The sequence below is a fragment of the Carassius gibelio genome, chromosome B19, assembly GCF_023724105.1.
Source record: "Carassius gibelio isolate Cgi1373 ecotype wild population from Czech Republic chromosome B19, carGib1.2-hapl.c, whole genome shotgun sequence".
Lineage (NCBI taxonomy): Eukaryota > Metazoa > Chordata > Actinopteri > Cypriniformes > Cyprinidae > Carassius > Carassius gibelio.
The window spans coordinates 2787415-2811149 of NC_068414.1; the positions used below are offsets into that span (position 1 = coordinate 2787415).

The 23735-nt window shown below is 47.0% G+C and overlaps 23 non-coding genes across 23 annotated transcripts; all 23 read right to left on the minus strand.

Moving 5' to 3' along the window:
* Window positions 1-607: 607 nt before the first annotated feature.
* On the minus strand, window positions 608-678 carry trnag-gcc (transfer RNA glycine (anticodon GCC)). Its single transcript has one exon. It is a non-coding gene; the product is annotated as a tRNA-Gly (tRNA).
* An 808-nt stretch (window positions 679-1486) lies between these two features.
* On the minus strand, window positions 1487-1557 carry trnag-acc (transfer RNA glycine (anticodon ACC)). The gene has a single exon. It is a non-coding gene; the product is annotated as a tRNA-Gly (tRNA).
* Window positions 1558-2363: 806 nt separating this feature from the next.
* On the minus strand, window positions 2364-2434 carry trnag-gcc (transfer RNA glycine (anticodon GCC)). The gene has a single exon. It is a non-coding gene; the product is annotated as a tRNA-Gly (tRNA).
* An 808-nt stretch (window positions 2435-3242) lies between these two features.
* Window positions 3243-3313, minus strand: trnag-acc (transfer RNA glycine (anticodon ACC)). Its single transcript has one exon. It is a non-coding gene; the product is annotated as a tRNA-Gly (tRNA).
* Window positions 3314-4119: 806 nt separating this feature from the next.
* Window positions 4120-4190, minus strand: trnag-gcc (transfer RNA glycine (anticodon GCC)). Its single transcript has one exon. It is a non-coding gene; the product is annotated as a tRNA-Gly (tRNA).
* An 806-nt stretch (window positions 4191-4996) lies between these two features.
* On the minus strand, window positions 4997-5067 carry trnag-gcc (transfer RNA glycine (anticodon GCC)). The gene has a single exon. It is a non-coding gene; the product is annotated as a tRNA-Gly (tRNA).
* An 805-nt stretch (window positions 5068-5872) lies between these two features.
* On the minus strand, window positions 5873-5943 carry trnag-gcc (transfer RNA glycine (anticodon GCC)). Its single transcript has one exon. It is a non-coding gene; the product is annotated as a tRNA-Gly (tRNA).
* An 806-nt stretch (window positions 5944-6749) lies between these two features.
* On the minus strand, window positions 6750-6820 carry trnag-gcc (transfer RNA glycine (anticodon GCC)). The gene has a single exon. It is a non-coding gene; the product is annotated as a tRNA-Gly (tRNA).
* Window positions 6821-7626: 806 nt separating this feature from the next.
* On the minus strand, window positions 7627-7697 carry trnag-gcc (transfer RNA glycine (anticodon GCC)). The gene has a single exon. It is a non-coding gene; the product is annotated as a tRNA-Gly (tRNA).
* An 806-nt stretch (window positions 7698-8503) lies between these two features.
* Window positions 8504-8574, minus strand: trnag-gcc (transfer RNA glycine (anticodon GCC)). Its single transcript has one exon. It is a non-coding gene; the product is annotated as a tRNA-Gly (tRNA).
* Window positions 8575-9380: 806 nt separating this feature from the next.
* Window positions 9381-9451, minus strand: trnag-gcc (transfer RNA glycine (anticodon GCC)). The gene has a single exon. It is a non-coding gene; the product is annotated as a tRNA-Gly (tRNA).
* Window positions 9452-10257: 806 nt separating this feature from the next.
* trnag-gcc (transfer RNA glycine (anticodon GCC)) lies at window positions 10258-10328 on the minus strand. Its single transcript has one exon. It is a non-coding gene; the product is annotated as a tRNA-Gly (tRNA).
* Window positions 10329-12892: 2564 nt separating this feature from the next.
* On the minus strand, window positions 12893-12963 carry trnag-gcc (transfer RNA glycine (anticodon GCC)). Its single transcript has one exon. It is a non-coding gene; the product is annotated as a tRNA-Gly (tRNA).
* An 806-nt stretch (window positions 12964-13769) lies between these two features.
* On the minus strand, window positions 13770-13840 carry trnag-gcc (transfer RNA glycine (anticodon GCC)). Its single transcript has one exon. It is a non-coding gene; the product is annotated as a tRNA-Gly (tRNA).
* An 806-nt stretch (window positions 13841-14646) lies between these two features.
* On the minus strand, window positions 14647-14717 carry trnag-gcc (transfer RNA glycine (anticodon GCC)). The gene has a single exon. It is a non-coding gene; the product is annotated as a tRNA-Gly (tRNA).
* An 806-nt stretch (window positions 14718-15523) lies between these two features.
* trnag-gcc (transfer RNA glycine (anticodon GCC)) lies at window positions 15524-15594 on the minus strand. Its single transcript has one exon. It is a non-coding gene; the product is annotated as a tRNA-Gly (tRNA).
* Window positions 15595-16402: 808 nt separating this feature from the next.
* On the minus strand, window positions 16403-16473 carry trnag-gcc (transfer RNA glycine (anticodon GCC)). The gene has a single exon. It is a non-coding gene; the product is annotated as a tRNA-Gly (tRNA).
* An 806-nt stretch (window positions 16474-17279) lies between these two features.
* On the minus strand, window positions 17280-17350 carry trnag-gcc (transfer RNA glycine (anticodon GCC)). Its single transcript has one exon. It is a non-coding gene; the product is annotated as a tRNA-Gly (tRNA).
* Window positions 17351-18158: 808 nt separating this feature from the next.
* Window positions 18159-18229, minus strand: trnag-gcc (transfer RNA glycine (anticodon GCC)). The gene has a single exon. It is a non-coding gene; the product is annotated as a tRNA-Gly (tRNA).
* Window positions 18230-19912: 1683 nt separating this feature from the next.
* On the minus strand, window positions 19913-19983 carry trnag-gcc (transfer RNA glycine (anticodon GCC)). The gene has a single exon. It is a non-coding gene; the product is annotated as a tRNA-Gly (tRNA).
* Window positions 19984-20789: 806 nt separating this feature from the next.
* On the minus strand, window positions 20790-20860 carry trnag-gcc (transfer RNA glycine (anticodon GCC)). Its single transcript has one exon. It is a non-coding gene; the product is annotated as a tRNA-Gly (tRNA).
* An 806-nt stretch (window positions 20861-21666) lies between these two features.
* On the minus strand, window positions 21667-21737 carry trnag-gcc (transfer RNA glycine (anticodon GCC)). Its single transcript has one exon. It is a non-coding gene; the product is annotated as a tRNA-Gly (tRNA).
* Window positions 21738-22543: 806 nt separating this feature from the next.
* trnag-gcc (transfer RNA glycine (anticodon GCC)) lies at window positions 22544-22614 on the minus strand. The gene has a single exon. It is a non-coding gene; the product is annotated as a tRNA-Gly (tRNA).
* Window positions 22615-23735: the final 1121 nt, after the last annotated feature.

A 23735-nucleotide genomic window follows, 5' to 3' on the forward strand; every position in this document is an offset into this window, starting at 1 on the left:
TGTGGCCACCAGCTCCCTTAAGAACCACAGGGCACCTCAGCCTCCTGGACTGCACCAGATTTGTCAGTTCTTGCTGGGAGTCATTACCCTGCTCTTCCAACAAGACACTGTCCAACTGTGACCTTGTAGCGCTGTCTTGGGGATCTTACATTACTTACCTTGCAGTTTATTCCACTTTCATGCAGATCAGCATTGACCCCCTGGACATTTTTCTTCTGGTGTTTTTTAGAGACAACAAACAGGTCAGTTTACTCTCATTGGTTTCTTTAAGCCTGACCTTTCTTGCCTGCAGCCTTTTTATTGCCTTCAGGAGTTTTTCACAGGTGCATGAGCCATAATTGCTTGTACTTCGTTGAACAAGCATGGAAAAGCATTGTCTAGAGTGCTTCCACTAGTTCCCTGTAAAACACTGATAAGTTGCCCACTTCTAAAGTAGCAAGATACACTGCTTAGCTTTTGCTGGGAATAGAACCTGGGTCTCCTGCGCGGGAAACAACAACTCTGACATTCAACCACCAGTGAGTGAAGCTGCGCTGTGCTCGTGGCTCTGGGGACAGCTGCCGCTTATGAAGAACGACTAACATGGCCTTAAAAACACGACCTTTGCTGCATTGGCCGGGAATCGGACCCGGGTCTCCCGCGTGGCAGGCGAGAATTCTACCACTGAACCACCAATGCTCTATTTCTGCAAGAATTCTACGAATTTATGTGGAAAATGCATCTCTTCAACTGGGTAATATCGACCAATGCTAAAGCTGAACAACTGACAGACAAACTGATCAAGTTGCATGGGTATTTGATGAACTGATATGAGCAAAAGTGTCTCTGAGCAAAGGGGAGTGGGGGAGGTCAATATCAAAAGTGAGAGGCGTTAACTTCTGTGGCCACCAGCTCCCTTAAGAACCACAGGGCACCTCAGCCTCCTGGACTGCACCAGATTTGTCAGTTCTTGCTGGGAGTCATTACCCTGCTCTTCCAACAAGCCACTGTCCAACTGTGACCTTGTACCGCTGTCTTGGGGATCTTACATTACTTACCTTGCAGTTTATTCCACTTTCATGCAGATCAGCATTGACCCCCTGGACATTTTTCTTCTGGTGTTTTTTAGAGACAACAAACAGGTCAGTTTACTCTCATTGGTTTCTTTAAGCCTGACCTTTCTTGCCTGCAGCCTTTTTATTGCCTTCAGGAGTTTTTCACAGGTGCATGAGCCATAATTGCTTGTACTTCGTTGAACAAGCATGGAAAAGCATTGTCTAGAGTGCTTCCACTAGTTCCCTGTAAAACACTGATAAGTTGCCCACTTCTAAAGTAGCAAGATACACTGCTTTGCTTCTGCTGGGAATTGAACCTGGGTCTTCTGCGCGGGAAACAACATCTCTGACATTCAGCCACCAGTGAGTGAAGCTGCGCTGTGCTCATGGCTCTGGGGACAGCTGCCGCTTATGAAGAACGACTAACATGGCCTTAAAAACACGACCTCTGCTGCATTGGCCGGGAATCGGACCCGGGTCTCCCGCGTGGTAGGCGAGAATTCTACCACTGAACCACCAATGCTCTATTTCTGCACGAATTCTACGAATTTATGTGGAAAATGCATCTCTTCAACTGGGTAATATCGACCAATGCTAAAGCTGAACAACTGACAGACAAACTGATCAAGTTCCATGGGTATTTGATGAACTGATATGAGCAAAAGTGTCTCTGAGCAAAGGGGAGTGGGGGAGGTCAATATCAAAAGTGAGAGGCGTTAACTTCTGTGGCCACCAGCTCCCTTAAGAACCACAGGGCACCTCAGCCTCCTGGACTGCACCAGATTTGTCAGTTCTTGCTGGGAGTCATTACCCTGCTCTTCCAACAAGCCACTGTCCAACTGTGACCTTGTAGCGCTGTCTTGGGGATCTTACATTACTTACCTTGCAGTTTATTCCACTTTCATGCAGGTCAGCATTGACCCTGGACATTTTTCTTCTGGTGTTTTTTAGAGACAACAAACAGGTCAGTTTACTCTCATTGGTTTCTTTAAGCATGACCTTTCTTGCCTGCAGCCTTTTTATTGCCTTCAGGAGTTTTTCACAGGTGCATGAGCCATAATTGCTTGTACTTCGTTGAACAAGCATGGAAAAGCATTGTCTAGAGTGCTTCCACTAGTTCCCTGTAAAACACTGATAAGTTGCCCACTTCTAAAGTAGCAAGATACACTGCTTTGCTTCTGCTGGGAATCGAACCTGGGTCTCCTGCGCGGGAAACAACAACTCTGACATTCAGCCACCAGTGAGTGAAGCTGCGCTGTACTCGTGGCTCTGGGGACAGCTGCCGCTTATGAAGAACGACTAACATGGCCTTAAAAACACAACCTCTGCTGCATTGGCCGGGAATCGGACCCGGGTCTCCCGCGTGGCAGGCGAGAATTCTACCACTGAACCACCAATGCTCCATTTCTGCCTGAATTCTACGAATTTATGTGGAAAATGCATCTCTTCAACTGGGTAATATCGACCAATGCTAAAGCTGAACAACTGACAGACAAACTGATCAAGTTCCATGGGTATTTGATGAACTGATATGAGCAAAAGTGTCTCTGAGCAAAGGGGAGTGGGGGAGGTCAATATCAAAAGTGAGAGGCGTTAACTTCTGTGGCCACCAGCTCCCTTAAGAACCACAGGGCACCTCAGCCTCCTGGACTGCACCAGATTTGTCAGTTCTTGCTGGGAGTCATTACCCTGCTCTTCCAACAAGCCACTGTCCAACTGTGACCTTGTACCGCTGTCTTGGGGATCTTACATTACTTACCTTGCAGTTTATTCCACTTTCATGCAGATCAGCATTGACCCCCTGGACATTTTTCTTCTGGTGTTTTTTAGAGACAACAAACAGGTCAGTTTACTCTCATTGGTTTCTTTAAGCCTGACCTTTCTTGCCTGCAGCCTTTTTATTGCCTTCAGGAGTTTTTCACAGGTGCATGAGCCATAATTGCTTGTACTTCGTTGAACAAGCATGGAAAAGCATTGTCTAGAGTGCTTCCACTAGTTCCCTGTAAAACACTGATAAGTTGCCCACTTCTAAAGTAGCAAGATACACTGCTTTGCTTCTGCTGGGAATTGAACCTGGGTCTTCTGCGCGGGAAACAACATCTCTGACATTCAGCCACCAGTGAGTGAAGCTGCGCTGTGCTCATGGCTCTGGGGACAGCTGCCGCTTATGAAGAACGACTAACATGGCCTTAAAAACACGACCTCTGCTGCATTGGCCGGGAATCGGACCCGGGTCTCCCGCGTGGTAGGCGAGAATTCTACCACTGAACCACCAATGCTCTATTTCTGCACGAATTCTACGAATTTATGTGGAAAATGCATCTCTTCAACTGGGTAATATCGACCAATGCTAAAGCTGAACAACTGACAGACAAACTGATCAAGTTCCATGGGTATTTGATGAACTGATATGAGCAAAAGTGTCTCTGAGCAAAGGGGAGTGGGGGAGGTCAATATCAAAAGTGAGAGGCGTTAACTTCTGTGGCCACCAGCTCCCTTAAGAACCACAGGGCACCTCAGCCTCCTGGACTGCACCAGATTTGTCAGTTCTTGCTGGGAGTCATTACCCTGCTCTTCCAACAAGCCACTGTCCAACTGTGACCTTGTAGCGCTGTCTTGGGGATCTTACATTACTTACCTTGCAGTTTATTCCACTTTCATGCAGGTCAGCATTGACCCTGGACATTTTTCTTCTGGTGTTTTTTAGAGACAACAAACAGGTCAGTTTACTCTCATTGGTTTCTTTAAGCATGACCTTTCTTGCCTGCAGCCTTTTTATTGCCTTCAGGAGTTTTTCACAGGTGCATGAGCCATAATTGCTTGTACTTCGTTGAACAAGCATGGAAAAGCATTGTCTAGAGTGCTTCCACTAGTTCCCTGTAAAACACTGATAAGTTGCCCACTTCTAAAGTAGCAAGATACACTGCTTTGCTTCTGCTGGGAATCGAACCTGGGTCTCCTGCGCGGGAAACAACAACTCTGACATTCAGCCACCAGTGAGTGAAGCTGCGCTGTACTCGTGGCTCTGGGGACAGCTGCCGCTTATGAAGAACGACTAACATGGCCTTAAAAACACAACCTCTGCTGCATTGGCCGGGAATCGGACCCGGGTCTCCCGCGTGGCAGGCGAGAATTCTACCACTGAACCACCAATGCTCTATTTCTGCCTGAATTCTACGAATTTATGTGGAAAATGCATCTCTTCAACTGGGTAATATCGACCAATGCTAAAGCTGAACAACTGACAGACAAACTGATCAAGTTCCATGGGTATTTGATGAACTGATATGAGCAAAAGTGTCTCTGAGCAAAGGGGAGTGGGGGAGGTCAATATCAAAAGTGAGAGGCGTTAACTTCTGTGGCCACCAGCTCCCTTAAGAACCACAGGGCACCTCAGCCTCCTGGACTGCACCAGATTTGTCAGTTCTTGCTGGGAGTCATTACCCTGCTCTTCCAACAAGCCACTGTCCAACTGTGACCTTGTACCGCTGTCTTGGGGATCTTACATTACTTACCTTGCAGTTTATTCCACTTTCATGCAGGTCAGCATTGACCCTGGACATTTTTCTTCTGGTGTTTTTTAGAGACAACAAACAGGTCAGTTTACTCTCATTGGTTTCTTTAAGCATGACCTTTCTTGCCTGCAGCCTTTTTATTGCCTTCAGGAGTTTTTCACAGGTGCATGAGCCATAATTGCTTGTACTTCGTTGAACAAGCATGGAAAAGCATTGTCTAGAGTGCTTCCACTAGTTCCCTGTAAAACACTGATAAGTTGCCCACTTCTAAAGTAGCAAGATACACTGCTTTGCTTCTGCTGGGAATTGAACCTGGGTCTCCTGCGCGGGAAACAACAACTCTGACATTCAGCCACCAGTGAGAGAAGCTGCGCTGTGCTCGTGGCTCTGGGGACAGCTGCCGCTTATGAGGAACGACTAACATGGCCTTAAAAACACGACCTCTGCTGCATTGGCCGGGAATCGGACCCGGGTCTCCCGCGTGGCAGGCGAGAATTCTACCACTGAACCACCAATGCTCTATTTCTGCAAGAATTCTACGAATTTATGTGGAAAATGCATCTCTTCAACTGGGTAATATCGACCAATGCTAAAGCTGAACAACTGACAGACAAACTGATCAAGTTGCATGGGTATTTGATGAACTGATATGAGCAAAAGTGTCTCTGAGCAAAGGGGAGTGGGGGAGGTCAATATCAAAAGTGAGAGGCGTTAACTTCTGTGGCCACCAGCTCCCTTAAGAACCACAGGGCACCTCAGCCTCCTGGACTGCACCAGATTTGTCAGTTCTTGCTGGGAGTCATTACCCTGCTCTTCCAACAAGCCACTGTCCAACTGTGACCTTGTAGCGCTGTCTTGGGGATCTTACATTACTTACCTTGCAGTTTATTCCACTTTCATGCAGGTCAGCATTGACCCTGGACATTTTTCTTCTGGTGTTTTTTAGAGACAACAAACAGGTCAGTTTACTCTCATTGGTTTCTTTAAGCATGACCTTTCTTGCCTGCAGCCTTTTTATTGCCTTCAGGAGTTTTTCACAGGTGCATGAGCCATAATTGCTTGTACTTCGTTGAACAAGCATGGAAAAGCATTGTCTAGAGTGCTTCCACTAGTTCCCTGTAAAACACTGATAAGTTGCCCACTTCTAAAGTAGCAAGATACACTGCTTTGCTTCTGCTGGGAATTGAACCTGGGTCTCCTGCGCGGGAAACAACAACTCTGACATTCAGCCACCAGTGAGAGAAGCTGCGCTGTGCTCGTGGCTCTGGGGACAGCTGCCGCTTATGAGGAATACTAACATGGCCTTAAAAACACGACCTCTGCTGCATTGGCCGGGAATCGGACCCGGGTCTCCCGCGTGGCAGGCGAGAATTCTACCACTGAACCACCAATGCTCTATTTCTGCATGAATTCTACGAATTTATGTGGAAAATGCATCTCTTCAACTGGGTAATATCGACCAATGCTAAAGCTGAACAACTGACAGACAAACTGATCAAGTTCCATGGGTATTTGATGAACTGATATGAGCAAAAGTGTCTCTGAGCAAAGGGGAGTGGGGGAGGTCAATATCAAAAGTGAGAGGCGTTAACTTCTGTGGCCACCAGCTCCCTTAAGAACCACAGGGCACCTCAGCCTCCTGGACTGCACCAGATTTGTCAGTTCTTGCTGGGAGTCATTACCCTGCTCTTCCAACAAGACACTGTCCAACTGTGACCTTGTAGCGCTGTCTTGGGGATCTTACATTACTTACCTTGCAGTTTATTCCACTTTCATGCAGGTCAGCATTGACCCTGGACATTTTTCTTCTGGTGTTTTTTAGAGACAACAAACAGGTCAGTTTACTCTCATTGGTTTCTTTAAGCATGACCTTTCTTGCCTGCAGCCTTTTTATTGCCTTCAGGAGTTTTTCACAGGTGCATGAGCCATAATTGCTTGTACTTCGTTGAACAAGCATGGAAAAGCATTGTCTAGAGTGCTTCCACTAGTTCCCTGTAAAACACTGATAAGTTGCCCACTTCTAAAGTAGCAAGATACACTGCTTTGCTTCTGCTGGGAATTGAACCTGGGTCTCCTGCGCGGGAAACAACAACTCTGACATTCAGCCACCAGTGAGAGAAGCTGCGCTGTGTTCGTGGCTCTGGGGACAGCTGCCGCTTATGAGGAACGACTAACATGGCCTTAAAAACACGACCTCTGCTGCATTGGCCGGGAATCGGACCCGGGTCTCCCGCGTGGCAGGCGAGAATTCTACCACTGAACCACCAATGCTCTATTTCTGCAAGAATTCTACGAATTTATGTGGAAAATGCATCTCTTCAACTGGGTAATATCGACCAATGCTAAAGCTGAACAACTGACAGACAAACTGATCAAGTTCCATGGGTATTTGATGAACTGATATGAGCAAAAGTGTCTCTGAGCAAAGGGGAGTGGGGGAGGTCAATATCAAAAGTGAGAGGCGTTAACTTCTGTGGCCACCAGCTCCCTTAAGAACCACAGGGCACCTCAGCCTCCTGGACTGCACCAGATTTGTCAGTTCTTGCTGGGAGTCATTACCCTGCTCTTCCAACAAGCCACTGTCCAACTGTGACCTTGTAGCGCTGTCTTGGGGATCTTACATTACTTACCTTGCAGTTTATTCCACTTTCATGCAGGTCAGCATTGACCCTGGACATTTTTCTTCTGGTGTTTTTTAGAGACAACAAACAGGTCAGTTTACTCTCATTGGTTTCTTTAAGCATGACCTTTCTTGCCTGCAGCCTTTTTATTGCCTTCAGGAGTTTTTCACAGGTGCATGAGCCATAATTGCTTGTACTTCGTTGAACAAGCATGGAAAAGCATTGTCTAGAGTGCTTCCACTAGTTCCCTGTAAAACACTGATAAGTTGCCCACTTCTAAAGTAGCAAGATACACTGCATTGCTTCTGCTGGGAATTGAACCTGGGTCTCCTGCGCGGGAAACAACAACTCTGACATTCAGCCACCAGTGAGAGAAGCTGCGCTGTGTTCGTGGCTCTGGGGACAGCTGCCGCTTATGAGGAACGACTAACATGGCCTTAAAAACACGACCTCTGCTGCATTGGCCGGGAATCGGACCCGGGTCTCCCGCGTGGCAGGCGAGAATTCTACCACTGAACCACCAATGCTCTATTTCTGCAAGAATTCTACGAATTTATGTCGAAAATGCATCTCTTCAACTGGGTAATATCGACCAATGCTAAAGCTGAACAACTGACAGACAAACTGATCAAGTTCCATGGGTATTTGATGAACTGATATGAGCAAAAGTGTCTCTGAGCAAAGGGGAGTGGGGGAGGTCAATATCAAAAGTGAGAGGCGTTAACTTCTGTGGCCACCAGCTCCCTTAAGAACCACAGGGCACCTCAGCCTCCTGGACTGCACCAGATTTGTCAGTTCTTGCTGGGAGTCATTACCCTGCTCTTCCAACAAGCCACTGTCCAACTGTGACCTTGTAGCGCTGTCTTGGGGATCTTACATTACTTACCTTGCAGTTTATTCCACTTTCATGCAGGTCAGCATTGACCCTGGACATTTTTCTTCTGGTGTTTTTTAGAGACAACAAACAGGTCAGTTTACTCTCATTGGTTTCTTTAAGCATGACCTTTCTTGCCTGCAGCCTTTTTATTGCCTTCAGGAGTTTTTCACAGGTGCATGAGCCATAATTGCTTGTACTTCGTTGAACAAGCATGGAAAAGCATTGTCTAGAGTGCTTCCACTAGTTCCCTGTAAAACACTGATAAGTTGCCCACTTCTAAAGTAGCAAGATACACTGCTTTGCTTCTGCTGGGAATCGAACCTGGGTCTCCTGCGCGGGAAACAACAACTCTGACATTCAGCCACCAGTGAGAGAAGCTGCGCTGTGCTCGTGGCTCTGGGGACAGCTGCCGCTTATGAGGAACGACTAACATGGCCTTAAAAACACGACCTCTGCTGCATTGGCCGGGAATCGGACCCGGGTCTCCCGCGTGGCAGGCGAGAATTCTACCACTGAACCACCAATGCTCTATTTCTGCAAGAATTCTACGAATTTATGTGGAAAATGCATCTCTTCAACTGGGTAATATCGACCAATGCTAAAGCTGAACAACTGACAGACAAACTGATCAAGTTCCATGGGTATTTGATGAACTGATATGAGCAAAAGTGTCTCTGAGCAAAGGGGAGTGGGGGAGGTCAATATCAAAAGTGAGAGGCGTTAACTTCTGTGGCCACCAGCTCCCTTAAGAACCACAGGGCACCTCAGCCTCCTGGACTGCACCAGATTTGTCAGTTCTTGCTGGGAGTCATTACCCTGCTCTTCCAACAAGCCACTGTCCAACTGTGACCTTGTACCGCTGTCTTGGGGATCTTACATTACTTACCTTGCAGTTTATTCCACTTTCATGCAGGTCAGCATTGACCCTGGACATTTTTCTTCTGGTGTTTTTTAGAGACAACAAACAGGTCAGTTTACTCTCATTGGTTTCTTTAAGCATGACCTTTCTTGCCTGCAGCCTTTTTATTGCCTTCAGGAGTTTTTCACAGGTGCATGAGCCATAATTGCTTGTACTTCGTTGAACAAGCATGGAAAAGCATTGTCTAGAGTGCTTCCACTAGTTCCCTGTAAAACACTGATAAGTTGCCCACTTCTAAAGTAGCAAGATACACTGCTTTGCTTCTGCTGGGAATTGAACCTGGGTCTCCTGCGCGGGAAACAACAACTCTGACATTCAGCCACCAGTGAGAGAAGCTGCGCTGTGTTCGTGGCTCTGGGGACAGCTGCCGCTTATGAGGAACGACTAACATGGCCTTAAAAACACGACCTCTGCTGCATTGGCCGGGAATCGGACCCGGGTCTCCCGCGTGGCAGGCGAGAATTCTACCACTGAACCACCAATGCTCTATTTCTGCAAGAATTCTACGAATTTATGTGGAAAATGCATCTCTTCAACTGGGTAATATCGACCAATGCTAAAGCTGAACAACTGACAGACAAACTGATCAAGTTCCATGGGTATTTGATGAACTGATATGAGCAAAAGTGTCTCTGAGCAAAGGGGAGTGGGGGAGGTCAATATCAAAAGTGAGAGGCGTTAACTTCTGTGGCCACCAGCTCCCTTAAGAACCACAGGGCACCTCAGCCTCCTGGACTGCACCAGATTTGTCAGTTCTTGCTGGGAGTCATTACCCTGCTCTTCCAACAAGCCACTGTCCAACTGTGACCTTGTAGCGCTGTCTTGGGGATCTTACATTACTTACCTTGCAGTTTATTCCACTTTCATGCAGGTCAGCATTGACCCTGGACATTTTTCTTCTGGTGTTTTTTAGAGACAACAAACAGGTCAGTTTACTCTCATTGGTTTCTTTAAGCATGACCTTTCTTGCCTGCAGCCTTTTTATTGCCTTCAGGAGTTTTTCACAGGTGCATGAGCCATAATTGCTTGTACTTCGTTGAACAAGCATGGAAAAGCATTGTCTAGAGTGCTTCCACTAGTTCCCTGTAAAACACTGATAAGTTGCCCACTTCTAAAGTAGCAAGATACACTGCTTTGCTTCTGCTGGGAATCGAACCTGGGTCTCCTGCGCGGGAAACAACAACTCTGACATTCAGCCACCAGTGAGAGAAGCTGCGCTGTGCTCGTGGCTCTGGGGACAGCTGCCGCTTATGAGGAACGACTAACATGGCCTTAAAAACACGACCTCTGCTGCATTGGCCGGGAATCGGACCCGGGTCTCCCGCGTGGCAGGCGAGAATTCTACCACTGAACCACCAATGCTCTATTTCTGCATGAATTCTACGAATTTATATGGAAAATGCATCTCTTCAACTGGGTAATATCGACCAATGCTAAAGCTGAACAACTGACAGACAAACTGATCAAGTTCCATGGGTATTTGATGAACTGATATGAGCAAAAGTGTCTCTGAGCAAAGGGGAGTGGGGGAGGTCAATATCAAAAGTGAGAGGCGTTAACTTCTGTGGCCACCAGCTCCCTTAAGAACCACAGGGCACCTCAGCCTCCTGGACTGCACCAGATTTGTCAGTTCTTGCTGGGAGTCATTACCCTGCTCTTCCAACAAGCCACTGTCCAACTGTGACCTTGTAGCGGTGTCTTGGGGATCTTACATTACTTACCTTGCAGTTTATTCCACTTTCATGCAGATCAGCATTGACCCTCTGGACATTTTTCTTCTGGTGTTTTTTAGAGACAACAAACAGGTCAGTTTACTCTCATTGGTTTCTTTAAGCCTGACCTTTCTTGCCTGCAGCCTTTTTATTGCCTTCAGGAGTTTTTCACAGGTGCATGAGCCATAATTGCTTGTACTTCGTTGAACAAGCATGGAAAAGCATTGTCTAGAGTGCTTCCACTAGTTCCCTGTAAAACACTGATAAGTTGCCCACTTCTAAAGTAGCAAGATACACTGCTTTGCTTCTGCTGGGAATCGAACCTGGGTCTCCTGCGCGGGAAACAACATCTCTGACATTCAGCCACCAGTGAGTGAAGCTGCGCTGTGCTCATGGCTCTGGGGACAGCTGCCGCTTATGAAGAACGACTAACATGGCCTTAAAAACACGACCTCTGCTGCATTGGCCGGGAATCGGACCCGGGTCTGCCGCGTGGCAGGCGAGAATTCTACCACTGAACCACCAATGCTCTATTTCTGCAAGAATTCTACGAATTTATGTGGAAAATGCATCTCTTCAACTGGGTAATATCGACCAATGCTAAAGCTGAACAACTGACAGACAAACTGATCAAGTTCCATGGGTATTTGATGAACTGATATGAGCAAAAGTGTCTCTGAGCAAAGGGGAGTGGGGGAGGTCAATATCAAAAGTGAGAGGCGTTAACTTCTGTGGCCACCAGCTCCCTTAAGAACCACAGGGCACCTCAGCCTCCTGGACTGCACCAGATTTGTCAGTTCTTGCTGGGAGTCATTACCCTGCTCTTCCAACAAGCCACTGTCCAACTGTGACCTTGTACCGCTGTCTTGGGGATCTTACATTACTTACCTTGCAGTTTATTCCACTTTCATGCAGGTCAGCATTGACCCTGGACATTTTTCTTCTGGTGTTTTTTAGAGACAACAAACAGGTCAGTTTACTCTCATTGGTTTCTTTAAGCATGACCTTTCTTGCCTGCAGCCTTTTTATTGCCTTCAGGAGTTTTTCACAGGTGCATGAGCCATAATTGCTTGTACTTCGTTGAACAAGCATGGAAAAGCATTGTCTAGAGTGCTTCCACTAGTTCCCTGTAAAACACTGATAAGTTGCCCACTTCTAAAGTAGCAAGATACACTGCTTTGCTTCTGCTGGGAATCGAACCTGGGTCTCCTGCGTGGGAAACAACAACTCTGACATTCAGCCACCAGTGAGAGAAGCTGCGCTGTGCTCGTGGCTCTGGGGACAGCTGCCGCTTATGAGGAACGACTAACATGGCCTTAAAAACACGACCTCTGCTGCATTGGCCGGGAATCGGACCCGGGTCTCCCGCGTGGCAGGCAAGAATTCTACCACTGAACCACCAATGCTCTATTTCTGCAAGAATTCTACGAATTTATGTGGAAAATGCATCTCTTCAACTGGGTAATATCGACCAATGCTAAAGCTGAACAACTGACAGACAAACTGATCAAGTTCCATGGGTATTTGATGAACTGATATGAGCAAAAGTGTCTCTGAGCAAAGGGGAGTGGAGGAGGTCAATATCAAAAGTGAGAGGCGTTAACTTCTGTGGCCACCAGCTCCCTTATGAACCACAGGGCACCTCAGCCTCTTGGACTGCACCAGATTTGTCAGTTCTTGCTGGGAGTCATTACCCTGCTCTTCCAACAAGCCACTGTCCAACTGTGACCTTGTACCGCTGTCTTGGGGATCTTACATTACTTACCTTGCAGTTTATTCCACTTTCATGCAGATCAGCATTGACCCCCTGGACATTTTTCTTCTGGTGTTTTTTAGAGACAACAAACAGGTCAGTTTACTCTCATTGGTTTCTTTAAGCCTGACCTTTCTTGCCTGCAGCCTTTTTATTGCCTTCAGGAGTTTTTCACAGGTGCATGAGCCATAATTGCTTGTACTTCGTTGAACAAGCATGGAAAAGCATTGTCTAGAGTGCTTCCACTAGTTCCCTGTAAAACACTGATAAGTTGCCCACTTCTAAAGTAGCAAGATACACTGCTTTGCTTCTGCTGGGAATTGAACCTGGGTCTCCTGCGCGGGAAACAACATCTCTGACATTCAGCCACCAGTGAGTGAAGCTGCGCTGTGCTCATGGCTCTGGGGACAGCTGCCGCTTATGAAGAACGACTAACATGGCCTTAAAAACACGACCTCTGCTGCATTGGCCGGGAATCGGACCCGGGTCTCCCGCGTGGCAGGCGAGAATTCTACCACTGAACCACCAATGCTCTATTTCTGCAAGAATTCTACGAATTTATGTGGAAAATGCATCTCTTCAACTGGGTAATATCGACCAATGCTAAAGCTGAACAACTGACAGACAAACTGATCAAGTTCCATGGGTATTTGATGAACTGATATGAGCAAAAGTGTCTCTGAGCAAAGGGGAGTGGGGGAGGTCAATATCAAAAGTGAGAGGCGTTAACTTCTGTGGCCACCAGCTCCCTTAAGAACCACAGGGCACCTCAGCCTCCTGGACTGCACCAGATTTGTCAGTTCTTGCTGGGAGTCATTACCCTGCTCTTCCAACAAGCCACTGTCCAACTGTGACCTTGTCGCGCTGTCTTGGGGATCTTACATTACTTACCTTGCAGTTTATTCCACTTTCATGCAGGTCAGCATTGACCCTGGACATTTTTCTTCTGGTGTTTTTTAGAGACAACAAACAGGTCAGTTTACTCTCATTGGTTTCTTTAAGCATGACCTTTCTTGCCTGCAGCCTTTTTATTGCCTTCAGGAGTTTTTCACAGGTGCATGAGCCATAATTGCTTGTACTTCGTTGAACAAGCATGGAAAAGCATTGTCTAGAGTGCTTCCACTAGTTCCCTGTAAAACACTGATAAGTTGCCCACTTCTAAAGTAGCAAGATACACTGCTTTGCTTCTGCTGGGAATTGAACCTGGGTCTCCTGCGCGGGAAACAACAACTCTGACATTCAGCCACCAGTGAGAGAAGCTGCGCTGTGTTCGTGGCTCTGGGGACAGCTGCCGCTTATGAGGAACGACTAACATGGCCTTAAAAACACGACCTCTGCTGCATTGGCCGGGAATCGGACCCGGGTCTCCCGCGTGGCAGGCGAGAATTCTACCACTGAACCACCAATGCTCTATTTCTGCAAGAATTCTACGAATTTATGTGGAAAATGCATCTCTTCAACTGGGTAATATCGACCAATGCTAAAGCTGAACAACTGACAGACAAACTGATCAAGTTCCATGGGTATTTGATGAACTGATATGAGCAAAAGTGTCTCTGAGCAAAGGGGAGTGGGGGAGGTCAATATCAAAAGTGAGAGGCGTTAACTTCTGTGGCCACCAGCTCCCTTAAGAACCACAGGGCACCTCAGCCTCCTGGACTGCACCAGATTTGTCAGTTCTTGCTGGGAGTCATTACCCTGCTCTTCCAACAAGCCACTGTCCAACTGTGACCTTGTAGCGCTGTCTTGGGGATCTTACATTACTTACCTTGCAGTTTATTCCACTTTCATGCAGGTCAGCATTGACCCTGGACATTTTTCTTCTGGTGTTTTTTAGAGACAACAAACAGGTCAGTTTACTCTCATTGGTTTCTTTAAGCATGACCTTTCTTGCCTGCAGCCTTTTTATTGCCTTCAGGAGTTTTTCACAGGTGCATGAGCCATAATTGCTTGTACTTCGTTGAACAAGCATGGAAAAGCATTGTCTAGAGTGCTTCCACTAGTTCCCTGTAAAACACTGATAAGTTGCCCACTTCTAAAGTAGCAAGATACACTGCTTTGCTTCTGCTGGGAATTGAACCTGGCTCTCCTGCGCGGGAAACAACAACTCTGACATTCAGCCACCAGTGAGAGAAGCTGCGCTGTGTTCGTGGCTCTGGGGACAGCTGCCGCTTATGAGGAACGACTAACATGGCCTTAAAAACACGACCTCTGCTGCATTGGCCGGGAATCGGACCCGGGTCTCCCGCGTGGCAGGCGAGAATTCTACCACTGAACCACCAATGCTCTATTTCTGCAAGAATTCTACGAATTTATGTCGAAAATGCATCTCTTCAACTGGGTAATATCGACCAATGCTAAAGCTGAACAACTGACAGACAAACTGATCAAGTTCCATGGGTATTTGATGAACTGATATGAGCAAAAGTGTCTCTGAGCAAAGGGGAGTGGGGGAGGTCAATATCAAAAGTGAGAGGCGTTAAGTTCTGTGGCCACCAGCTCCCTTAAGAACCACAGGGCACCTCAGCCTCCTGGACTGCACCAGATTTGTCAGTTCTTGCTGGGAGTCATTACCCTGCTCTTCCAACAAGCCACTGTCCAACTGTGACCTTGTAGCGCTGTCTTGGGGATCTTACATTACTTACCTTGCAGTTTATTCCACTTTCATGCAGGTCAGCATTGACCCTGGACATTTTTCTTCTGGTGTTTTTTAGAGACAACAAACAGGTCAGTTTACTCTCATTGGTTTCTTTAAGCATGACCTTTCTTGCCTGCAGCCTTTTTATTGCCTTCAGGAGTTTTTCACAGGTGCATGAGCCATAATTGCTTGTACTTCGTTGAACAAGCATGGAAAAGCATTGTCTAGAGTGCTTCCACTAGTTCCCTGTAAAACACTGATAAGTTGCCCACTTCTAAAGTAGCAAGATACACTGCTTTGCTTCTGCTGGGAATCGAACCTGGGTCTCCTGCGCGGGAAACAACAACTCTGACATTCAGCCACCAGTGAGAGAAGCTGCGCTGTGCTCGTGGCTCTGGGGACAGCTGCCGCTTATGAGGAACGACTAACATGGCCTTAAAAACACGACCTCTGCTGCATTGGCCGGGAATCGGACCCGGGTCTCCCGCGTGGCAGGCGAGAATTCTACCACTGAACCACCAATGCTCTATTTCTGCATGAATTCTACGAATTTATGTGGAAAATGCATCTCTTCAACTGGGTAATATCGACCAATGCTAAAGCTGAACAACTGACAGACAAACTGATCAAGTTCCATGGGTATTTGATGAACTGATATGAGCAAAAGTGTCTCTGAGCAAAGGGGAGTGGGGGAGGTCAATATCAAAAGTGAGAGGCGTTAACTTCTGTGGCCACCAGCTCCCTTAAGAACCACAGGGCACCTCAGCCTCCTGGACTGCACCAGATTTGTCAGTTCTTGCTGGGAGTCATTACCCTGCTCTTCCAACAAGACACTGTCCAACTGTGACCTTGTAGCGCTGTCTTGGGGATCTTACATTACTTACCTTGCAGTTTATTCCACTTTCATGCAGATCAGCATTGACCCCCTGGACATTTTTCTTCTGGTGTTTTTTAGAGACAACAAACAGGTCAGTTTACTCTCATTGGTTTCTTTAAGCCTGACCTTTCTTGCCTGCAGCCTTTTTATTGCCTTCAGGAGTTTTTCACAGGTGCATGAGCCATAATTGCTTGTACTTCGTTGAACAAGCATGGAAAAGCATTGTCTAGAGTGCTTCCACTAGTTCCCTGTAAAACACTGATAAGTTGCCCACTTCTAAAGTAGCAAGATACACTGCTTAGCTTTTGCTGGGAATAGAACCTGGGTCTCCTGCGCGGGAAACAACAACTCTGACATTCAACCACCAGTGAGTGAAGCTGCGCTGTGCTCGTGGCTCTGGGGACAGCTGCCGCTTATGAAGAACGACTAACATGGCCTTAAAAACACGACCTTTGCTGCATTGGCCGGGAATCGGACCCGGGTCTCCCGCGTGGCAGGCGAGAATTCTACCACTGAACCACCAATGCTCTATTTCTGCAAGAATTCTACGAATTTATGTGGAAAATGCATCTCTTCAACTGGGTAATATCGACCAATGCTAAAGCTGAACAACTGACAGACAAACTGATCAAGTTCCATGGGTATTTGATGAACTGATATGAGCAAAAGTGTCTCTGAGCAAAGGGGAGTGGGGGAGGTCAATATCAAAAGTGAGAGGCGTTAACTTCTGTGGCCACCAGCTCCCTTAAGAACCACAGGGCACCTCAGCCTCCTGGACTGCACCAGATTTGTCAGTTCTTGCTGGGAGTCATTACCCTGCTCTTCCAACAAGCCACTGTCCAACTGTGACCTTGTAGCGCTGTCTTGGGGATCTTACATTACTTACCTTGCAGTTTATTCCACTTTCATGCAGGTCAGCATTGACCCTGGACATTTTTCTTCTGGTGTTTTTTAGAGACAACAAACAGGTCAGTTTACTCTCATTGGTTTCTTTAAGCATGACCTTTCTTGCCTGCAGCCTTTTTATTGCCTTCAGGAGTTTTTCACAGGTGCATGAGCCATAATTGCTTGTACTTCGTTGAACAAGCATGGAAAAGCATTGTCTAGAGTGCTTCCACTAGTTCCCTGTAAAACACTGATAAGTTGCCCACTTCTAAAGTAGCAAGATACACTGCTTTGCTTCTGCTGGGAATCGAACCTGGGTCTCCTGCGCGGGAAACAACAACTCTGACATTCAGCCACCAGTGAGAGAAGCTGCGCTGTGCTCGTGGCTCTGGGGACAGCTGCCGCTTATGAGGAACGACTAACATGGCCTTAAAAACACGACCTCTGCTGCATTGGCCGGGAATCGGACCCGGGTCTCCCGCGTGGCAGGCGAGAATTCTACCACTGAACCACCAATGCTCTATTTCTGCATGAATTCTACGAATTTATGTGGAAAATGCATCTCTTCAACTGGGTAATATCGACCAATGCTAAAGCTGAACAACTGACAGACAAACTGATCAAGTTCCATGGGTATTTGATGAACTGATATGAGCAAAAGTGTCTCTGAGCAAAGGGGAGTGGGGGAGGTCAATATCAAAAGTGAGAGGCGTTAACTTCTGTGGCCACCAGCTCCCTTAAGAACCACAGGGCACCTCAGCCTCCTGGACTGCACCAGATTTGTCAGTTCTTGCTGGGAGTCATTACCCTGCTCTTCCAACAAGCCACTGTCCAACTGTGACCTTGTAGCGCTGTCTTGGGGATCTTACATTACTTACCTTGCAGTTTATTCCACTTTCATGCAGGTCAGCATTGACCCCCTGGACATTTTTCTTCTGGTGTTTTTTAGAGACAACAAACAGGTCAGTTTACTCTCATTGGTTTCTTTAAGCCTGACCTTTCTTGCCTGCAGCCTTTTTATTGCCTTCAGGAGTTTTTCACAGGTGCATGAGCCATAATTGCTTGTACTTCGTTGAACAAGCATGGAAAAGCATTGTCTAGAGTGCTTCCACTAGTTCCCTGTAAAACACTGATAAGTTGCCCACTTCTAAAGTAGCAAGATACACTGCTTTGCTTCTGCTGGGAATTGAACCTGGGTCTCCTGCGCGGGAAACAACAACTCTGACATTCAGCCACCAGTGAGAGAAGCTGCGCTGTGTTCGTGGGTCTGGGGACAGCTGCCGCTTATGAGGAACGACTAACATGGCCTTAAAAACACGACCTCTGCTGCATTGGCCGGGAATCGGACCCGGGTCTCCCGCGTGGCAGGCGAGAATTCTACCACTGAACCACCAATGCTCTATTTCTGCAAGAATTCTACGAATTTATGTCGAAAATGCATCTCTTCAACTGGGTAATATCGACCAATGCTAAAGCTGAACAACTGACAGACAAACTGATCAAGTTCCATGGGTATTTGATGAACTGATATGAGCAAAAGTGTCTCTGAGCAAAGGGGAGTGGGGGAGGTCAATATCAAAAGTGAGAGGCGTTAACTTCTGTGGCCACCAGCTCCCTTAAGAACCACAGGGCACCTCAGCCTCCTGGACTGCACCAGATTTGTCAGTTCTTGCTGGGAGTCATTACCCTGCTCTTCCAACAAGCCACTGTCCAACTGTGACCTTGTAGCGCTGTCTTGGGGATCTTACATTACTTACCTTGCAGTTTATTCCACTTTCATGCAGGTCAGCATTGACCCTGGACATTTTTCTTCTGGTGTTTTTTAGAGACAACAAACAGGTCAGTTTACTCTCATTGGTTTCTTTAAGCATGACCTTTCTTGCCTGCAGCCTTTTTATTGCCTTCAGGAGTTTTTCACAGGTGCATGAGCCATAATTGCTTGTACTTCGTTGAACAAGCATGGAAAAGCATTGTCTAGAGTGCTTCCACTAGTTCCCTGTAAAACACTGATAAGTTGCCCACTTCTAAAGTAGCAAGATACACTGCTTTGCTTCTGCTGGGAATTGAACCTGGGTCTCCTGCGCGGGAAACAACAACTCTGACATTCAGCCACCAGTGAGAGAAGCTGCGCTGTGTTCGTGGCTCTGGGGACAGCTGCCGCTTATGAGGAACGACTAACATGGCCTTAAAAACACGACCTCTGCTGCATTGGCCGGGAATCGGACCCGGGTCTGCCGCGTGGCAGGCGAGAATTCTACCACTGAACCACCAATGCTCTATTTCTGCAAGAATTCTACGAATTTATGTGGAAAATGCATCTCTTCAACTGGGTAATATCGACCAATGCTAAAGCTGAACAACTGACAGACAAACTGATCAAGTTCCATGGGTATTTGATGAACTGATATGAGCAAAAGTGTCTCTGAGCAAAGGGGAGTGGGGGAGGTCAATATCAAAAGTGAGAGGCGTTAACTTCTGTGGCCACCAGCTCCCTTAAGAACCACAGGGCACCTCAGCCTCCTGGACTGCACCAGATTTGTCAGTTCTTGCTGGGAGTCATTACCCTGCTATTCCAACAAGCCACTGTCCAACTGTGACCTTGTAGCGCTGTCTTGGGGATCTTACATTACTTACCTTGCAGTTTATTCCACTTTCATGCAGGTCAGCATTGACCCTGGACATTTTTCTTCTGGTGTTTTTTAGAGACAACAAACAGGTCAGTTTACTCTCATTGGTTTCTTTAAGCATGACCTTTCTTGCCTGCAGCCTTTTTATTGCCTTCAGGAGTTTTTCACAGGTGCATGAGCCATAATTTCTTGTACTTCGTTGAACAAGCATGGAAAAGCATTGTCTAGAGTGCTTCCACTAGTTCCCTGTAAAACACTGATAAGTTGCCCACTTCTAAAGTAGCAAGATACACTGCTTTGCTTCTGCTGGGAATCGAACCTGGGTCTCCTGCGCGGGAAACAACAACTCTGACATTCAGCCACCAGTGAGAGAAGCTGCGCTGTGCTCGTGGCTCTGGGGACAGCTGCCGCTTATGAGGAACGACTAACATGGCCTTAAAAACACGACCTCTGCTGCATTGGCCGGGAATCGGACCCGGGTCTCCCGCGTGGCAGGCGAGAATTCTACCACTGAACCACCAATGCTCTATTTCTGCAAGAATTCTACGAATTTATGTGGAAAATGCATCTCTTCAACTGGGTAATATCGACCAATGCTAAAGCTGAACAACTGACAGACAAACTGATCAAGTTCCATGGGTATTTGATGAACTGATATGAGCAAAAGTGTCTCTGAGCAAAGGGGAGTGGGGGAGGTCAATATCAAAAGTGAGAGGCGTTAACTTCTGTGGCCACCAGCTCCCTTAAGAACCACAGGGCACCTCAGCCTCCTGGACTGCACCAGATTTGTCAGTTCTTGCTGGGAGTCATTACCCTGCTCTTCCAACAAGCCACTGTCCAACTGTGACCTTGTAGCGCTGTCTTGGGGATCTTACATTACTTACCTTGCAGTTTATTCCACTTTCATGCAGGTCAGCATTGACCCTGGACATTTTTCTTCTGGTGTTTTTTAGAGACAACAAACAGGTCAGTTTACTCTCATTGGTTTCTTTAAGCATGACCTTTCTTGCCTGCAGCCTTTTTATTGCCTTCAGGAGTTTTTCACAGGTGCATGAGCCATAATTGCTTGTACTTCGTTGAACAAGCATGGAAAAGCATTGTCTAGAGTGCTTCCACTAGTTCCCTGTAAAACACTGATAAGTTGCCCACTTCTAAAGTAGCAAGATACACTGCTTTGCTTCTGCTGGGAATTGAACCTGGGTCTCCTGCGCGGGAAACAACAACTCTGACATTCAGCCACCAGTGAGAGAAGCTGCGCTGTGTTCGTGGCTCTGGGGACAGCTGCCGCTTATGAGGAACGACTAACATGGCCTTAAAAACACGACCTCTGCTGCATTGGCCGGGAATCGGACCCGGGTCTCCCGCGTGGCAGGCGAGAATTCTACCACTGAACCACCAATGCTCTATTTCTGCAAGAATTCTACGAATTTATGTGGAAAATGCATCTCTTCAACTGGGTAATATCGACCAATGCTAAAGCTGAACAACTGACAGACAAACTGATCAAGTTCCATGGGTATTTGATGAACTGATATGAGCAAAAGTGTCTCTGAGCAAAGGGGAGTGGGGGAGGTCAATATCAAAAGTGAGAGGCGTTAACTTCTGTGGCCACCAGCTCCCTTAAGAACCACAGGGCACCTCAGCCTCCTGGACTGCACCAGATTTGTCAGTTCTTGCTGGGAGTCATTACCCTGCTCTTCCAACAAGCCACTGTCCAACTGTGACCTTGTAGCGCTGTCTTGGGGATCTTACATTACTTACCTTGCAGTTTATTCCACTTTCATGCAGGTCAGCATTGACCCTGGACATTTTTCTTCTGGTGTTTTTTAGAGACAACAAACAGGTCAGTTTACTCTCATTGGTTTCTTTAAGCATGACCTTTCTTGCCTGCAGCCTTTTTATTGCCTTCAGGAGTTTTTCACAGGTGCATGAGCCATAATTGCTTGTACTTCGTTGAACAAGCATGGAAAAGCATTGTCTAGAGTGCTTCCACTAGTTCCCTGTAAAACACTGATAAGTTGCCCACTTCTAAAGTAGCAAGATACACTGCTTTGCTTCTGCTGGGAATTGAACCTGGGTCTCCTGCGCGGGAAACAACAACTCTGACATTCAGCCACCAGTGAGAGAAGCTGCGCTGTGTTCGTGGCTCTGGGGACAGCTGCCGCTTATGAGGAACGACTAACATGGCCTTAAAAACACGACCTCTGCTGCATTGGCCGGGAATCGGACCCGGGTCTCCCGCGTGGCAGGCGAGAATTCTACCACTGAACCACCAATGCTCTATTTCTGCAAGAATTCTACGAATTTATGTCGAAAATGCATCTCTTCAACTGGGTAATATCGACCAATGCTAAAGCTGAACAACTGACAGACAAACTGATCAAGTTCCATGGGTATTTGATGAACTGATATGAGCAAAAGTGTCTCTGAGCAAAGGGGAGTGGGGGAGGTCAATATCAAAAGTGAGAGGCGTTAACTTCTGTGGCCACCAGCTCCCTTAAGAACCACAGGGCACCTCAGCCTCCTGGACTGCACCAGATTTGTCAGTTCTTGCTGGGAGTCATTACCCTGCTCTTCCAACAAGCCACTGTCCAACTGTGACCTTGTAGCGCTGTCTTGGGGATCTTACATTACTTACCTTGCAGTTTATTCCACTTTCATGCAGGTCAGCATTGACCCTGGACATTTTTCTTCTGGTGTTTTTTAGAGACAACAAACAGGTCAGTTTACTCTCATTGGTTTCTTTAAGCATGACCTTTCTTGCCTGCAGCCTTTTTATTGCCTTCAGGAGTTTTTCACAGTTGCATGAGCCATAATTGCTTGTACTTCGTTGAACAAGCATGGAAAAGCATTGTCTAGAGTGCTTCCACTAGTTCCCTGTAAAACACTGATAAGTTGCCCACTTCTAAAGTAGCAAGATACACTGCTTTGCTTCTGCTGGGAATCGAACCTGGGTCTCCTGCGCGGGAAACAACAACTCTGACATTCAGCCACCAGTGAGAGAAGCTGCGCTGTGCTCGTGGCTCTGGGGACAGCTGCCGCTTATGAGGAACGACTAACATGGCCTTAAAAACACGACCTCTGCTGCATTGGCCGGGAATCGGACCCGGGTCTCCCGCGTGGCAGGCGAGAATTCTACCACTGAACCACCAATGCTCTATTTCTGCATGAATTCTACGAATTTATGTGGAAAATGCATCTCTTCAACTGGGTAATATCGACCAATGCTTAAGCTGAACAACTGACAGACAAACTGATCAAGTTCCATGGGTATTTGATGAACTGATATGAGCAAAAGTGTCTCTGAGCAAAGGGGAGTGGGGGAGGTCAATATCAAAAGTGAGAGGCGTTAACTTCTGTGGCCACCAGCTCCCTTAAGAACCACAGGGCACCTCAGCCTCCTGGACTGCACCAGATTTGTCAGTTCTTGCTGGGAGTCATTACCCTGCTCTTCCAACAAGACACTGTCCAACTGTGACCTTGTAGCGCTGTCTTGGGGATCTTACATTACTTACCTTGCAGTTTATTCCACTTTCATGCAGATCAGCATTGACCCCCTGGACATTTTTCTTCTGGTGTTTTTTAGAGACAACAAACAGGTCAGTTTACTCTCATTGGTTTCTTTATGCCTGACCTTTCTTGCCTGCAGCCTTTTTATTGCCTTCAGGAGTTTTTCACAGGTGCATGAGCCATAATTGCTTGTACTTCGTTGAACAAGCATGGAAAAGCATTGTCTAGAGTGCTTCCACTAGTTCCCTGTAAAACACTGATAAGTTGCCCACTTCTAAAGTAGCAAGATACACTGCTTTGCTTCTGCTGGGAATTGAACCTGGGTCTCCTGCGCGGGAAACAACAACTCTGACATTCAGCCACCAGTGAGAGAAGCTGCGCTGTGTTCGTGGCTCTGGGGACAGCTGCCGCTTATGAGGAACGACTAACATGGCCTTAAAAACACGACCTCTGCTGCATTGGCTGGGAATCGGACCCGGGTCTCCCGCGTGGCAGGCGAGAATTCTACCACTGAACCACCAATGCTCTATTTCTGCAAGAATTCTACGAATTTATGTGGAAAATGCATCTCTTCAACTGGGTAATATCGACCAATGCTAAAGCTGAACAACTGACAGACAAACTGATCAAGTTCCATGGGTATTTGATGAACTGATATGAGCAAAAGTGTCTCTGAGCAAAGGGGAGTGGGGGAGGTCAATATCAAAAGTGAGAGGCGTTAACTTCTGTGGCCACCAGCTCCCTTAAGAACCACAGGGCACCTCAGC